The sequence below is a fragment of the Peromyscus californicus genome, unplaced genomic scaffold, assembly GCF_007827085.1.
Source record: "Peromyscus californicus insignis strain IS unplaced genomic scaffold, ASM782708v3 Scaffold_2__1_contigs__length_46816999, whole genome shotgun sequence".
NCBI classification, from domain to species: domain Eukaryota; kingdom Metazoa; phylum Chordata; class Mammalia; order Rodentia; family Cricetidae; genus Peromyscus; species Peromyscus californicus.
In genome coordinates this window covers 27,327,687-27,341,164 of record NW_026294540.1, presented here as the reverse complement: position 1 = coordinate 27,341,164, position 13,478 = coordinate 27,327,687, and positions in this window count along the sequence as shown.

Below are 13,478 nucleotides of genomic sequence, written 5' to 3'. Positions count from 1 at the left end.
CGAGCGCTGGACTACTGCAAGTTATTCTCTGACCTCCATACATACACCGTGTGGTGTGCACACACACAAAATAAATAAAACGTAATAAAATAATTTATTATTTTAAGTTAGAGTGTATGTGTGTGTGGCGCATATGTGTGTGCGTGCCTGTGGAAGCTAGAGGTCAGCCTTGGGTTTCTTCAGTCCCTCTTTACTTTTGAGAGGGTCCACTATGAAGTCCTGTCCGGCCCGGGATGCCAGGCTGGCCTCGAACTCACAGAGATCCGCCTGCCTCTGCTTCCCCAGTGCTGGGATTAAGGGTGTGCGTCACCATACCGGGCTCTCTCACTGAACCTGTGTCAGAGTTTGATCGAGGCGACAGGCCTAAGCGTCCTTTCATCAGAACAGCTGGACACAGTCGCTCCTTGAAAGTGGGACTGTGGGGATGGCACGGGGCCATTACGGTTTTACAGGAGATCTTAGGGATTCCATCCACAGGTCGGTTCCCTACGGTGTCACAGTGGTGGATGCTGGTGGGTTTGGTGTGTGGATCTCCTTATCAGTCAAGTCAACGTTCCTGTCCAGAGCTTTTCAGTCCACCTGAGGCTTTTTAGGTAATTAACCCTCCAACCTGGAGCTCACCAAATAGTCTGCCTGACCAGTGAGCCCAGGAATCCCCGTCTCTGCCTCTCCAGCACTGGGCTTACAAATGCCTGCCCCACTATGCACAGCTCTTTATGTGGACTCTGGGCATCCAGACTCAGTTCCTCATGCTTGTGTGAGAAGCACTTTCCCAACAGAACCATTTCCATGGCCCACAGCAAATAAGTTTTGCATGGAGATAAGATCATAGGCCTTTGGCCTTCAGCTTTGAAATGAGAGCTAACAGGCATTTTCCTACAATAACTAAGAGACCTGAAGCTACCTTTAGAGGATTTTGTCTTATAAATTACTTAAAGGTGTCATCGCTAGCTTTCTGGCTAGGCTTTTCCTCTACTAGTTGACAGGAACGGTGGGTAGGCAAGAAGAAGTTCTTTTTGTGTTGATAGACCCAGAACTCTAAGCCCTGAAAACTAGGGGTATGTAGCTCCAGGTTTTAGAAGCCAGTGGACAGTGCTGGGGCTTATTGCTCTGGACTTTAACCAGCAGAGCCCCTGACACTTGGCAGCTCTTGTGATCTTTGGCTTCGAGCAGAAAGGGGGGCGGTCATCTGTGAATGGGTCTTGAAGTTGTGGGGCCCTCAGCTCTTAGGGATGTGTTAGAATCCAGCTGCAGGCTGCTGGGTACCTGCAGCAGTCACACACATACACACACACACACACACACACACAAACACACACACCACAGCCACACATACAGACAGGCACACTGTGGAGACATTGTGAGTGCCTAGATAACACACTTCCAGGTGCCAGGATCTCTTACTTGGGAAGTGAGTTTACATCAGAGTGGGTGTGGGTCGCCATACATCCTGCTCTCCACCCTATCCTCCCTCCTGCCTGGGAATCAGAATCTGGCTACAGGCTCTTGCTGTGAAACCTCCCCCATCCCCAGGAACGTATAAGAGGAAACCCCCGCTTCAGAGCCGTCACCATGCTGCTGTGCCATCTTGCTGTCTGTCTGTCTGTCTGTCTGTCAGCGACTCAGCTCTAACAGTGCGTCTCAGTGTCCCCTTGTACCCGATGTCACTAATGTTGCTGTTCTCTGGCCTGGAGCGTCTGAGACCTTGGCTCGTAAGGCATGACAGATCCCTGAAGCTCCTCCTGTGACTGGTGCCTGTGTTCTGTTTTGTTTTAAAGATTTGTTATTTAATGTGTATGTCTGTGTGTGCCTGAGTGTATGTATATGTACCACATGTGTGCAAGTGCCCAAAGAGGCCAGAAGAGGGCGTTGGATCCTCTGGAACTGGAGTGGCAGGCAGTTGTCAAGGGCCAGGTGTGGATACTAGGAATGTGTTGTGGAATATTAGCTTAAGATGTGTTACATTCCTTTATGCTGTGGAGCATTTGTTTAATGATACAAAGACGTGTTACATTCTTTTACGTTGCATTTGTTTAACTCTGGGAAGCTGTGTTACTGTGCCTGTCTAAAACACCTGAGGGTCTAATAAAGAGCTGAACGGCCAATAGCGAGGCGGGAGAAAGGAGAGGCGGGGCTGGCAGGCAGAGAGGATAAACATAAGGAGAAATCTAGGCTGAAGGAGAAGAAGGAGAAGAAAAAAGAGAGAACGGGAGGAGGGACCCCAGGGGCCAGCCACCCAGCCACACAACCAGCCGTGGAGGAAGAAGGAGAGAAAGAGGAAAAGCCCAGAGGCAAAAGGTAGCTAACGAGAAATGAGATAATTTAAGTTAGAAAACCTGGCAAGAAACAAGCCAAGCTAAGGCTGGGCATTCACAAGTAAGAATAAGTCTCAGTGAATTTAAACAAACAACAACAACAACAAAAAACAACTACAGGAGCCGAACTCAGGTCCTCTGGAAGAGCAGCCGTGCTCCTCACTGCTGGCCGCCCCTCCAGCTCTAGGGTGGCACTGTTTTGTCTTTTTTTTTTTTAACAGATTTCTTTCTTTAGCTTCAGCTCTCTGCTCTTGCTCTACTTCCACGGTAAACACACACACACACATACACACACACACACACGCTTGTAATTAAAACAACAACAGAGCACAGACTTCAAAAAAGTATTTTTCCAATGCCAGGCAGTGGTGGCGCACGCCTTTAATCCCAGCACTCGGGAGGCAGAGGCAGGCAGATCTCTGTGAGTTCGAGGCCAGCCTAGTCTGCAGAGCGAGTTCCAGGACAGCCAGAGTTACACAGAGAAACTGTCTTGAAAAACCACACACACACACACACACACACACACACACACACACACACACACACACACAGTCTTTTCGCGTGTGCACTTTCTGAGGCTCCCTCAGCCCCTGCATATTTCTTGTCGGTTTGTTTCACCTTGTGCCGAACCAGCTGGGAGTCCCACATGGAGGTCAGTAGGATCTGAACTTGACCAAAATGCTTGGTTCCTAGTTGGTGGTGCTGTCTTGGAAGGTTCTGGACACTTTGGGAAATGGGGCATAGCCAGAGGAAGTAGGTCACTAAGGATGGGCCTTTGAAAAATATACACAGCCCTTGTTCTTTGCTTCTTGTCCAGTGTGGTGATTTGTTAACTGTCAGTACCACAGAATCACCTGGGAGATGAGCCTGAGCATGTCTGTGAGAGGTTATCCTGACTAGGTTAACTGATATGGAAAAACCTATTTTCCTTTTTTTTTTTTTTTGTTTGTTAGTTTCTTGCCCTGGCTGGTTTGAACCTCACTGTGTAGACCAGGCTGACCTGGCCTCAAATTCACAGAGATCCACCTGCCTCTGGAAGTGCTGGGATCAAAGGCATGTGCTGTGGTGGTATTTTACTTGTACTGAAATATGATTTTAATTGTATGTTAATAAATAAAGTTGCCTGGGGGTCAGAGCTATTAGAGCCATAGCAAGTGCGTGGCGCGGTGGCACACGCCTTTAAGGACCTGGAGGGCGGTACATACAGGCAGTGACGAGGCAGTCACATGTTTGGGTTTACAACCAATGAGAAGGCAGAACAGAAAGACTATAAAGACAGACACACAGGAAGTAGGTCTTTTTTTTTTTTCGGAGAGCTCTCTTGGCTGAAGAGGATCCCTGAATCAGGAAGGGTGAGGTTCTTAGCTCTGACCTCTTGGCTTTCTTCTCTGAATTGGCTCTGTGTTTCTTATTTAATAAGACTGTTGGTTACATCTACAATGTGCTACCAACCTGGCCTTTAAAAAAAGATATTTTGTGTGTGTGTGTCTGTGTGTCTGTGTGTCTGTGTGTCTGTGTCTGTGTCTGTGTGTGTCTGTGTGTATCTGTGTGTATGTGTGTGTGTGTTATATGTACATGAATGCAGATACCCAGAGAGGCCAGAGGAGGGTGACTTCCAGGCTGCCATTGCAGAATATTATTTTAAGGTGTGTTACTTTTGTTTTTGTTGCATTTGTTTAACTCTGTGAAGCTTTGTTACTTGTCTAAACTGTGTGCTTGTCTAAAACACCTGATGGTCTAATAAAGAACTGAATGGCCAACAGCAAGGCAGGAGAGAGAAATAGGCGGGGCTGGCAGGCAGAGAGGATAAATAGAAGGAGAAGTCTGGGAGGAGAGAAGGAGGAGGAGGACTCCAGGGGCCAGCCACCCAGCTACACAGCAAGCCACGGAGTAAGAGTAAGATTTGCAGAAGTAAGAGAATGGGAAAAGCCCAGAAGCAAAAGGTAGACAGGATAAGTTAAGGAAAGCTGGCAAAAAACAAGCCAAGCTAAGGCCAGGCATTTATAAATAAGCATAAGCTTCCGTGTGCTTTATTTGGGAGCTGGGTGGCAGGACCCCTAAAAGAGCAAAAACAAACGACCATATTTTGGTGTCCAATGTGGGGCTACAGTAAAAGAAAATCCAACAACAGGCTGAAGTCCAGCTAATCCAACAATGGCTAGCTGTGAATGGAAAGTCCAAGAATCTAGTAGCTGCTCAGTCCCACAAGGCTGGTCTTCTGTATATGCTGGAAACCAGAAGAAGTAGGCTCCAGTGCCAGTGAAGTAATGGATGTGCTGGCAAGGCAAGGGCAGGCAGGCAGAGAGCAAGACCATCCTTCTTCCATGTCCTTATATAGGCTTCCAGCAGTACGTGTGGCCCGGATTAAAGGTGTGTCTTCCCACTTCAAGATCCAGATCAGAGGTCCCGACTAGAAGTAGATTCATCCACTTCAAACCAAGCAGAAACATCTCTCACAGGTGTGCTGTTCATTTCTGGATTGTAGTTCATTCCAGATACATCCAAACTGACAACCAAAAATAGCCATCACATACACATTATAAACTATACTGGTTAAAAAGTGAGCCTGCATTGGTGTGTGTGTGTGTGTGTGTGTGTGTGTGTGTGTGTGTGTGTGTGTGAATGCCTGAGGCAGGTGGGAGAGCTGGCCCTGTAGTCACAAGAGCAGGAGAGCTGTCTTTGCCCCACTACCAGCTACACACTTGGGAGAGCAGGCCCTGCACCTCACCTGGGCAACACAGTAGAGCCAACCCTGTTGGCGGAGGTGTGGGTGAGCCGGCCCCGGAGTTGTAAGCATGGAAGAACTGTCCCCACTACTCGTCTGTCATGTGGTGGTGTAGGTGTGGGAGAGATGCTTCCCCTAACCCCCTACTTCTTACAGCCCGCAACAGATGATTGAGATGACCTTCCCCCATGCCAGCTGCAGCACTCAAAAAAGCTGTCCTTGTTCCTCACCTGGGTAGTAGCACAGCAGAGCTGGCCCTGTTGTTGGAGGTGTGGGTGACCCAGCCCTGATGTTCTGAGCAAGGAAGAGCTGTCCTCATTACTCATCTGACAATGTGGTGGCATGGGCAGAGGAGAGATGCCCTCTCCCCCACCCCTGCCCATGACTGAGACAGGTAGAGGAGCTGGCCCTGGGGTCATAAGAGTGGGAGGGCCGTCCCTACCCCTCACCAGCTGCCGCACTCGGGAGAGTGGCCCCCGCACCTCGTCTGGGCAACACGGCAGAGCTGGCCCTAACGGTGTAGGTGTGGGAGAGCCTACTCTGAGGGTGTGGAAGCAGGAGAACTGGCCCCACACTTCGATCATTGCTGCAAGCAGTGAATTAGCCAGGGGCAGTGCTGGAGAGCTCCCCCTGGTCGTGAGGACAGGTGAGAACTGGAGGGCGGACCAGCCCTGCAGCTGCCCAGGCCCAGAACCAGGGTTATGACTTGGCCCGCCCCAACGTCTACCTCATCTGTGATCTGCTGGAGCATGTGAAGGGGCCTGACCTGCAGACCCAAAGCTGCAGGATCTCTGCGACACAGGGCAACAGCAGGATATCCAAGAAGAGTCCCAGTGAGGGCCCAGCATCCACAGTGTAGTAGAAACCAGACCTCGAACCAGACCAGTGACTCTTTGCAGTGAACGCTTGCACGTACAGATCTATGGACAAAGGCTTTGCTGTGTCACACTGCAGCTTCCAGGACGAGAACTGTAATCTGTTCCTTTTCTCTTAAATTTTGTTTTATTTGGGGGTGGGTTGCAGGGTCAGAGGGCAGGTGTGAAGGGGAAATGGATGGGATCAGGACGCGTGATGTGAAAGACACATGGAGTAAATAAAAAGAAAGTTAAAAAAGGGAGCACGGCCCGTCTCTAATGTCTTCTTCCTCCTTTACCCAATGGCCCGCGCTCTCCCTTGAAATGCCATCTCCCACGTGGATCAGGAGGCCTTCATCAGAGGCCCAGCCTGGCCTTGGACTTTCGGCCTTCCGAACTCAAGCCTGACAAACCTCTCTGCTTTAGGAGATATTCAGTCTTGTGTATTCCATCACAGCAACACAAAAAGAAGGCAGAGGGGGTCTCCTAACAGACTAGCAGCCGCTAGTTCTTCTCATGGTCACGATCTGAGCCCTAGACACTTGGTCGCCCCCTGGGTGGCAATTCTACACTGGGTGGGTGATGTTTCAGCATCTGTGCTTGGATTCACACTTTAGGGCAATAATTTTTTTTTTTTTTTGCCCAATTTTTGTGTGCATTTGTGTTTTTAAGCACATGCATGCCTCAGGGTGTGTGTGAAGGTCAGAGGAGCCAACAGGAGTCAGTTCTTTCTCTTTCTACTGTGTGGGATCTGGGGGATTGAACTTAAACTGTCAGGCTTGGTGGCAAGCTCCTTCACCCACTGAGCGCTGTCCCCGATCCCATTTATTTATTTATTTGTTTGTTTATTTATTTATTTATTTATTATTCATTCACCCCTCCCTTCCTTCCCTCCTTCCCTCTCTCTCTTCATTCTCCTTCTTCCTTTTAAATATTTTGCGTGTGTGAGTGCCCTGCCTGCACGCGTGTGTCTGTACACCCTCCTACGCCCATGTTGGATGCTCACAACCAGTTAGTTACAGGTGTGGATGCAGCTCTAGGAGTTTTGTCTCCCCCTTCTGGCCCATTCAGGTATTGCACGCACTTGCACCCCGCTCCCTCCCCAACAATAAAATAAATCTTAGAAAAACGAAAGTCTCTGCAAAGCAACCTCGACTCTTTCTATTTTTGTTGTTTTCAGTTTGGTTTTTTGGTGTTTTTTTTTCCCTAAGAAAATTCGGGGAGCTCATCATCATGAAGAGGTTACCCCAAATGCCCCAGCCACCCCCAAGCGCTGGGGGATATACAGGTGCTAAGGAAGGATGTTCTAGAAGGCCAGCTATGACTAAGAGCTAAGTGGAGGCCGCTTCCTCTGGAGAAGCAGATCCCATCAAGCCGAGCGAGTCTGGGAACTCGCTTAGGCACGGAGTGTTCTTCGGTGTCAAAGTTGTCCAAGTATTTTTAAACTGCGGAGACTTTTATTGATTTAAGCAGCTGAAGATGGGATGAAGGGAGCGCAGAATTGCAAAGAAATTGCTCATTAGATGAGGCTTCTTTTTCCTCCCCCACTATATATTTAGAAGGTTTTTGTTCAATACGGAACAAAACCCCGAGCTTTATATGTGTTACGGGCAGAATGGTGCCCCAACTTCTATCCCCAAAGTCACAGAATCAAGTCCTAATTGTGGTGCCTGATAATAGACTCTATTTAGGGCTTTCTTTTCACTTCCCCTTCCCCCTCCCTCCTTTCCTCTGCCCTTTATTCTTTGTTTTATTGTGTGTGGGTGGCTGGGGAGAGACCGTGAGCACGTGCCATCGCTGAGTATGGAGGTCAGGGAACAATCTGTAGGAGTCTTTTCTCGCCTCCCACCAAGTGGGTCCCAGGGATCACACTCAGGTCATCAGGCTTGGTGGCTGGCACCTTTACCTGCCAAGCCATCTCCAGGCTCTCTTTATTCTTGATGGGGGCTCTTGCTGCACAGCCGAGGCTGGCCTGGAATTCTCAGTCCTTTTGCTTCAGTTTCCAGAGTGCTGGTCATCTTCCTTCATCCTGAGGCCCCAGCCTCTCCCACCGCAAGTGTCCTGCTTCCGGCTACCAATCTCTTAAGCAAAGATTATGTGTCCCTGTGTGTGCACATGAATGCAGGTGCTCACAGAGGCCAGGAGAGGGTGTTGTTTCACCCTGGAGCTGGACTTACAAAAAGTTGTGAGTTGCTTAGTGTGGTTGCTGGGAACTGAACTCAGGTCCTCAGCAAGAGCAGAATGAGCTCTTAACCACTGAGCCATCTCTCTAAGCCTCAAAGTTCATTTTTTAAAAATTGAAAGTTTTTATAAAACATTGAAAACGTGTGTGTGTGTGTGTGTGTGTGTGTGTGTGTGTGTGTGTGTGTGTGTAGAGCCCAGAGAACACCACCTTAGGAACAGCACCCACCTCCTTTGAGACAGGGTCTCTGCCTGGCCTGGAGTTCACCAATCAGACTAGACTAGGCAGGTGATCTACCACTGAGCCACACCCCAGCCCCTCACTGGGGGATCCTAGGCAGGTACTCTACCACTGAGCCACACCCCAGCCCCTCACTGGGGGATTCTAGGCAGGTGCTCTACCACTGAGCCACACCCCAGCCCCTCCCTGGGGAATTCTAGGCAGGTGCTCTACCACTGAGCCACACCCCAGCCCCTCACTGGGGGATTCTAGGCAGGTGCTCTTCTGTTGAGTCACACTACCAGCCCTGGGCTATTTTATTTCCACTAAAAGCACATGAGAACCGCTGTTTCTCTGCATTCTTGCCAGGACTTGATATTATCAATATTGTTGCCTTAGTCATTTTTTTGTTTTGTTTTGTTTTTTTGAAACAGGGTTTTTCTGTGTAGCCCTGGCTGTCCTGGAACTTGCTCTGTAGATCAGACTGTCCTTGAACTCACAGAGATCTGCCTACCTCTGCTTTCCAAGTGCTGGATTAATGGCTGTCTTAGTCATTCTAATAGAGGCTTCGAGTTACCTTATTGTGACTTTAATTGGCATCTTCCTAATGGTCAATCATATTAATGTTCTGTATCCACTCGGGGTAAATACCTCGTCATGTCTGCTATCTATTTCAAAACCTCCTCTCCCCTGCCCAGCCTCCCCTCACTGCTCACTGTTCTCCCTACTTTTTCTTCCCTCTCTTCTTGGGATTGGCCCCAGGGCCTTTGCACATGCGGGGTGTGGCGCCAAGCACTTGGGTTACTGCTGATCTGGCATCATTTCTGGTGCTGTGATAAAATACCCTGACAAGCCTATCATGGTGGTGCACGCCTTTAATACCAGCATTTGGGAGGCAGAGGCAGGAGGATCGCTGTGAGTTCGAGGCCAGCCTGGTGTACAGAGCGAGCTCCAGGACAGGTTCCAAAGCTACACAGAGCAACCCTGTCTCAAAACCTAAATAAATAAATAAATAAATAAAATAAAAAAACAACCAAACAACCAAACCTCCAACAAAAGGCCACTTAGGGGAGATGAGTTTATTTGGCTCAGGATTTCGGGTGACAGTCCGTCACAGCAGGGATGTGACAGCCTTAGGGGTTGCTGTTATGCGATCCAGGCTGGCCTCGTCTTGCTAAGTACCTTGATGATGCCCCTCAACTCTTCCTCTTCTCATCTCTACATCCTGAGTACTAGGATTGCCCACAGGGCCACAAAGCTAGTTTATGTAGTGTCGGGCTTCCTGCGTACTCAGCAAGAACTCGACCAACTGAGCTCTAGCCCCGGCTCTTTTTCCGTTGCTATACCGGGCCCAAGTTCTTTAGCTCTCTTTTTTTTTAGTACCGTGAATGGAACCCAGGACTTTGCACATGCTAGTAAACACACTACCCCAGAGACTGATTCCCCAGCCGTTTTTTTATATTCATTTTGAAAATTCATACTTGGGAGACAGAGGCAGGTAGATGTCTGTGAGTTTCAGGTAAGTCTGGCCTACATAGTAGAACCTGTCTAAAAAGAAACAAAACAAAACACCCCAAAAAACAAAACCCTCATCCGTTGTTTGGGCTGGCCTTGAACTCTCGGTCCTCCTGCCTGTAGAGAGCCGGAATCATGGCTTTGTACCACTGTGTTTGGCCCTTAATATTTCTTCAGATATGAGCAGAATCCCTCAGTCTGGCCTGGAGATTTCCTCTCTGAGTGTGAGGATAGAGTTAACAGAGCAGGTCTGTTTCGGTCTGTTTCACTGCGCAATTTCACTTATCTCTGTAGCCATGGCAATGACCCTTGGTCACATTCTGAAAATTGAACAAGAATCTTCACAGAGCTATTGGGAAGGAGTTATTCTCTGTGCTCAAAATAGAATCAGGACGAAGCAGGCTGTAAACCAGCACAGAGCAGCACACCTGCAATCTTAGCCCTTGGGAGGTGGAGGCTGGGGGATGAGGACGAGTTTATTTGGGCTACATAGTATGAGGCCAGCCTGGGCTACATGCAACAGTGTATCAGAAAAAGAAAAAGACGAACTGAAAGCCAGAGAGATGGTTCTGTGGGCAAGGGTGCTTGTTCTGCAAGCGTGGGAACCTGAGTTCAAAACCCATCATCGTGTAAAAAGCTGATCATGGGAGCTGGAGAGATGGCTCAGCAGTTAAGAGCACTGGCTGCTCTTCCAGAGGTCCCAGGTTCAAATCCCAGAACCCACATGGTGACTCACAACCTTCTGTAACTCACGCAGACATACATGCAGGCAAAACACTAATGCACATACAATAAGAAAATTAAAATTTAAAAAAAGCTGATCTTGGCTGATCACATGCCTGTAACCCCAGGGCAGTGGGGGCAGAGACAGGGGGTTCACAGGGCTTGCTGACCAACGGTCTATCTCCAAATGCGGTGAGAGACCTGGTCTCAAGGCAATATGGTGGGATTGCCGGCGTCCTCCCCACAGGCATGTGCAACCGCACACACATGTGAGCACACACAACAAACACATCTATAGAAAATTTAACACCACGGTGAACTTGGCTGTCCTGGTAGCTCTGGTTTGGGTCTGGAATGCCCTCAAAGCCTCGTGTGTTGCTTCGCACCCATCTGATGGCGAGCCCGGGAGGTGACGGGACCCCGGAGGTGGGGTCTGGTTGGAGGAATCCATCCCTGTAGGACCTGGAGGGCCTTACAGTGTCCTTACCCCTTCCTCTTCCTCTTTGCTGTCCAGAGGCCGTGAGGTGAGCAACCCTGTCCTCACACCTGCTTCCGGGCATGACTCCCGCCCTGTCAGAGACCCACGCAAAGCAGTCGGGAGACCGGGCTGACCCGAGCTCGAATAAACTTTTCCTCTTCTGGTTGACTGCCTCGGGTATTTTGTCAGAGTAACAAAGAGCTAACACAGCAGGTTTAGTTCATTAAAATTATGGGGTGTGTGTGTAGGTCAGAGGACAACTTGCAGGAGCCCGTTCTCTCCTGTCATGTGGTCCCAGGGACCAAACTCAGGTCACCAGGCTTTTCCTTACTGACGCATCTCACCGGCCCTCTGTGTATGCATGTGTGTGTGCACCCACATTTGCAAATGCAGAGGCTGCTGCTCAATCACTTTCAGCCTCACGACCTTGAGGCAGGGTCCTTCACTGACTCCGGAGCTCGGCTGGCCGCTGACAAGCCCCAGTTCCTGTCCCTGCCTCCACAGCACTGGGTCACAATGTGGCCGTGGCTGCTTTCTGTGGGTCTGGGGATTTGAACTCAGGTCTTCCCACTTGTGCAGCAAACCCACTGAGCCATCTCTCCAGCCTTACGGCATGTTTAAAGAGGGAGGGCACCAGGGTTCACAACACTCATCTGGTGCTTGGTATGGGGCCGGGGTGGTCACACAACCGGCGTGTGACCACCTCCTATGGAGAATTGTGACCCTAGGGCTCCAGGGAGATTTCCAGGACAAGGACATCCCAGATCAGCCCCTGCGGGCGGTGTGCTCCTGAAACAGGAAAGTGTGCGCTTGACCCTGCCACCCTTCAGCTATTTATATCCCCTCCCCGCTGTGCCTGCATTGAATGTATCTGCTGAAATAAATCTTAACTGTGAAAACGCTTTCATGTGAGCTATGTGGGGCCAGCGGAAGGAGAATAGAAAGATGGGAGGCGGGGATGGGGGGGAAACGGAGCAAGTGTACACATGCACAGACATTCACGTGTGTTCACGAATGCGCACGCACACACACACACACACACACACACACAATTGCTTGATGTACTTAAAACTATTGTCCTGGGGGGCAGGAGCGATAGCTCAGCCAATAAGAGTGCATTGTTGCCCTTGCGGAGGACCAAGGCTCAGCTCCCAGCACCTGCATGGTGACTCACATCCATCCATAACTACAGTTCCAAGGGATCTGGTCCCTCTTCTGGTCTCCCACAGGCACCAGGCATGCATGCTGCGCTCACACACACATGCAGGCAAAACACTCATACATACAAAATAAAAATTTCTTTCTCAAAAACAAACCAACCACCACCAACAACAACCCCCCCCCCCAAAACCTATTGTCCCTAAGAGGACATGGATACTCCTCAAATGGTACAGACCCATGGAATAATTCTGAAGGCTCCTGTGGGCTTCAGGAGATTTTGTCACATGACAAAGGTCCAGTTCTGTTTTCTACGAAATGCTTAAAGAGATGGGCAGCCGATACATAATTTTTCTCCCAATTCCACCGACGCCTGAAAAGGGAGACACAATGGCTAATGTTTGCCTTCTGTCACAGGACTATTTCTAGAAGAGACAGAAAGACAGACAGTCTGGGCATTGCGGCATGGTCTACCAAGGTCTGTGAAGTCTCCGGTCCTGAGACAGAGCCCTAATGTCACATGACCTAATGTCACTGCTGTAGGATGGATTAAAATCAAATTCTCATTTGAAACTAAGAATGATTCTCATCAAGAATCATTATTGAAAACATGATTTAAAAAAAAATGGTTCCAGGAATACACTGTGGAGAAAAGAACCACTGCTTAAAATGAGCTACTGGGCGGCTTGTGTGGCTCCTGTCACGGTGAACACATTTTCTTTTTCAATTATATTCATCCTTTTTCATTTTATCGAGTTTCTTGTCTCTGTGGACAACTGGCCACAGATAACAGCTCACTAAGAATTTTTTTTTTTTCAACCTCAGAGTGACTCTCATCAGCTCCAACTGCTGCCTGTTTTCCATTGTGAGAATTTTGAAACCGTAAAAGGGGGACCAATTGTATCAGCTATCAAAGCAAATTATACGCTGAGATAATTAGGTACTGGAGAAGGTTCAAGCAGATTCAAGGTTAATAACCAACTTGAACAGGAATTTAACAATAAAGGCAGAATTTCAAAATAGTTGGGAAAAGAGGGATTCATTAGAAACAATTGGATAATCATGGGAAAGTGGGGAAGAGTTGGCGCTTATTCTACCGGGATCCACGCCAGGGCCTTATATATACTAGGCAGGTGCTCTACCATGAGCCACACCCCAGCCCCTCACTGGGGGATTCTAGGCAGGGGCTCTACCATGAGCCACACCCCAGCCCCTCACTGGGGGATTCTAGGCAGGGGCTCTACCATGAGCCACACCCCCAGCCCCTCACTGGGGGATTCTAGGCAGGTGCTCTACCACTGAGCCACAC